We start from the raw sequence: 4,770 nt of genomic DNA, 5'->3' as shown, positions 1-4,770 counted from the left end.
AAAAAAAAAAAAAAAAAAAAAAAAAAAAAAAATTTCTGGGACAAAGTAAATCTGTTAGTAAATACAATAGCCATAGTTTAGAAGATTGTGGGCTGGAGTGAAGGTAGTGAGTTATCTCAATTGATTGTTCACAGTCAGTTAAAAATTAAACCCCCTTTTTTCCTTTTTCCCCCCCAAAACTTGACTAGTCCAAAAAGGAAAAAAAAAAAAAAAAAAAAAAAAAAAATTGTGATTCCACTCAATTCATTTCAGCATACAAATATATACTTGAGACACTTGGTCCTGGGTAAGATACTTCCAGGATCACAAAGGTGAATGATAGCTATTTTCTGCTCCATGGGACTCATAATCTTATGATTTCTTGTACTTTCAGAAATTGCCAAATTGGGGTGGCATCACGAAGTAACAAAAACGGAACCTCAGTGGCAAAAATGGGAGAAAGGATCGAGGAGCCTTGACTACAGGTGGGTTCAGTCCCGAGTGAGAGAGTGAGCATGTTTGGAAGGCTGTGTTTAGTCACCAAAGATGTTTCTATGATGAAAGCTCAAAGATCATGGTATTTCATACACTAAACAGTTAACTGAGGACTGAACTCTGACCTTTTCTTTTTCTTGCTCCAATTCCTTTCTAAGGCGCCTGGGGAGTCACGCCTTACAAACCATAAATCTTGTTAAACAGGTTTTTTTGACTCATTATATTGTGGCTTACTTTCCAACCTGATCATGTATAGCATCATATGACAGATAACAGACCTCTTTATCTTAATTTAAGTATTCCTTTCTACTGACTCCAAGTTTTTAGACACAGCTTAAGTCTTTCAAACAATTGCCAAATAAAGAATCCCTAAACCCACCTATGACTTGTAAGCCCCTACTTCAAGATGTTCTGCCTTTTTGGGCCAAACCAGTATATACTTCCCATGTATTGATTTATGATTTTACCTGGAATTCCTATCTCCCTGAAATGTATGAAACTAAACTGTAACCTGATCACATCAGGCAGACTTTCTCAGAACTTCTTGAGACTGTTTCTCCCAGGCCACTATCTTTCATCTTGACTCAGACTAAACTTGTTTAAGTATTTTGGCAGAATTTGGTTTTTCCATCATGATAACCAACCTGACAGCCTCAAAGGCAGCCATGTGTAAAACCTGAGCCCAGACTCAAAAGGGGGCATCATGAGTTTGTTGTTTTTTAAAAAACAACCTTATTGAGGCTATTGATCTAAATAAGAAAACTGAGGCAAAATTAATATAGAGGATATATTTGGACAGGCTGCAGTCCTCAACCTTGCGACTGGGTTGCGCACTGGGAAGTGCTCCAGAAAACAAAGGAGAGGCTTGAGTTTTTAAAGTAAAAAGGGCAAATCAGGAGGGGGGTGATTATAAAAGTTGTTTGTTGTTTTTCAGGAATTCTCAATGGTTTACAGTAGTGACACTGGTTAGTGATTGGCTATACATGGTTGAACTGTAGAGTATGAGTTATACCCTGTAATCCCAGCACTTTGGGAGGCTGAGGCGGGCGGATCACGAGGTCAGGAGATTGAGACCATCCTGGCTAACATGGTGAAATCCCGTCTCTACTAAAAATAGTAGATTCATACTCTTATGAAATCATCACCACACTCAAGATAACAAATACAGCCAACACCCGCAAAAGTTTCCTCTCGCATCTGAAGGTGTTCAGAACACACCCCTCCAAAATATGCTACTTGAAAATATTAACTAGTTTAGCTGAATGCCCTTGAGAAACAACAGATGCAGGAAGGGCTTTCTGACCATCCCTTTTCTACCTAAAAGTAGCTTACAAAATTTCGCATGTAAAAGGTAACCTCCCTGTACCAGGAAAAGAACATTCTTATCACCAGAGATTGGGAGAGTTGAAATGGACCTATACAAACAAACCTAAAAAATAACACTTATCTTCCATTAGTTTCCTCCATATATGTCCTAGTCACTGTTCTACAATTCACTGTTCCTAGTCCAAACCCCTATGTCTTGTCACATACCTACAATTTATTGTTCTTTTTGTAAAAAGGTACATAAACTTTTGAGTCTAACGGCTTCTTTGGGTCCTCATTTTCCTTCTGAAGATTCTATATACATGTAAAAATATTAAATAAAATTTGTATGCTTTTTCTCCTCAATTTGTCTTATTTCAGTTTAATTCTTAGGCCCTGCCACAAAATATAAGAGTAGAAGGAAGTTGCCTTACAGGTCTTTGTCATCCCCCTCTTCATTCTGAAGCAACTCCTTATCTGCTTTCTGTCACTATGGATTAGTTTGCATTTTTAAAGAATTTTTTGTAAATGGAATCATGCAGTATGTACTATTCTTCAACTGGGGTTTTTCAATTAGTATAATTATTTTGATATTTGCCAGTGTTGATGGTGTTGATGTGTGGGTCCCTTTTATTGCTGAGTAGTAGTTCATTGTATGCATAGACCGTAATTTGTTTATCCATTCCCTAGTTGATGGATATTTTGAATATTTCAAATTAAGTTGCTATGAACACTCATGTACACATCTTTTATAAACATATGCTTTCTTTTACCTTGGGTAATAAGGAGAAAATGACTGTGAACCTGTGGTAGGTATAGGTTTAACATTTTAAGATGCTATCTAACTATTTTCCAAAATGGTTGTACCGTTTTACATTCCCATTTATGAGACTTCCAGTTCCTCTACATCCTCACGACCACTCAATATGGTCAGTCTCTTTAATTTTAGCCATATTAATAGGTATGTAATGGTATCTCATTGTGGTTTAAACAAGTGTTTTCCTAATGACTCATGATGTTGAGCATCTTTCATTTGCTTATTAGCCATTTAGTTATTTTCTTTGATAAAGTGTCTATTCAGATCTTTCACCTTTTTAAAACTTTGGTTGTTGTTTCACTGTTGAGTGTTGAGAGTGTCTCATGTATATTCTGGATACAAGTCCTCTATCAGGTATGTGATTTACAGATATTTTCTCTCAGCCTATGGATTATCTTTTTATTTTCTTAATGTTATTGTTCAAAATTTCTTACTTCCAAGGTTTTCACTGAAAATGGGGTTACTAAAAGTTAAAATTATAAATGAAATAGAGTTAAAACTACTAGATATAGGAAACAATAATGTATACAGAGTGTTAAAGGAAAGTAAGATTTTATAAAGTATGAGGATGTGTTTTATTGAGAAAGAATGATTTTTGAATAGTTTAGAGATTATTTAAAGGTTTTTTTCCGAATAAATGAATGAAGGAAAAATGGTATAGATAAAACTAAGTGGACTTAAACAGCAGGGAAAGGAAGAGAATTAAAAAATTGTAAGAGATTATGAAAGTTTATGGAAATTTTATTTTGTGTGGCCCGGGCTGATGGAGATTATTTGGATTGGCTTATAAGGCTTTATTAAAACTAGCTTTAGTATTAAAAGTACACTAATACAAAACTAGAATTTGGTTTTCTCTTTTAAACAAAATTTCATGTAGCATTGATTAAAAAATAAAAAAAAAAGATTTTTATTCACCTTTCGAGTAAACTGTAAAAAATGGGGAGGGTGAGAAAGAGAGAGACACAAACACATTCTGTGAGCCTCATGCTGTCTGTATTAGGTTCTTCACTTATTTGGAAAACTGAATATCTTCTCTATCAAAGAGAAAAGAATTTTGCTTTTTGAAACCTTTTAATTATCACTTTGGCTAAATGAGTGCCTATTATTTCACAGTGATCCATGTTCCTACATCAATCAAGGGTTTTAAAACCTTTCCTATTTTGATCAAATGTGCTAAACCTTTGAAATATTTGACATGCTTACTAAAACTCAAAGTGCAAAATCAAAATTAAGTCTTTTTGACCTCAAACTAACTTTGGGATGTTACAGAGGGCTCCTGAAGCATCCAAAAGAGAGATGATAAATAGGCTTATTAGATATGGTAAATTATATCAAATCATTGTAATAAGAAATGATTTTTAACCTTTTAGGAAAGTTATAATTTATATGGAAATGTTATTGACATATGTGTTCCAAAATTGTATGAGATTCCTAAAAATCTGATCTGTTTTGATACATGTTATGTCACAGTTATGGCTATTACATGAAATTGTAGGCCCCCGAAAATAACCAAATTTCCTTGCCAATTGCATCATTAACTATTGCCATTTTAAGTCTTGCTGTCTACACGTAGTTGCTTTATTGTGATGCCTTTTTTTTTCCTGCAAACCATTTGCAAATCCTAAAGTGTTGTATCTTCAGGGAGGTTAATGGAAAGAATGAAAAGAACTCTGATAAATATAGGTTTCTGACAACTCTGAGATTGTATCATTGGACTGGGAAAAAACTTCCAGAACTCATCTGGGGGAAAAAAAAGACTCATAAAATTGCTAAATACTCATAAAATTATTTTCTATAACTTTTTTGTTTGAAACATTGCTGATTGTTTTTTATGTTATGCTTTCCAGAATTAGGAAACTTTTTTTTCTCTTAACCTTTACAACAATTGGGTAAAGTATACTTTGGCAAACAATATTTGATATGATTTGGCTGTGTCCGCACCGAAATCTCATCTTGAATTGTAGTTCCCATAATCCCCACGTGTCATGAAACGGATGCAGTGGGAGGTAATTGAATCATGGGGACAGTTACCCTCATGTTGCTGTTCTAATGATAGTGGGTGAGTTATCACAAGATCTGATGGTTTTATAAGGGGCTTTTCCTCCTCTGATCATCACTTCTCCTTTCTGCCACCATGTGAAGGAGGACATGTTTGCTTCCCCTTCTGCCATGAT

The sequence above is a fragment of the Rhinopithecus bieti genome, unplaced genomic scaffold (assembly GCF_001698545.2).
Source record: "Rhinopithecus bieti isolate Rb0 unplaced genomic scaffold, ASM169854v2 scaffold_20307, whole genome shotgun sequence".
Taxonomy (NCBI): Eukaryota; Metazoa; Chordata; class Mammalia; order Primates; family Cercopithecidae; genus Rhinopithecus; species Rhinopithecus bieti.
This window is presented reverse-complemented; position numbering follows the sequence as displayed.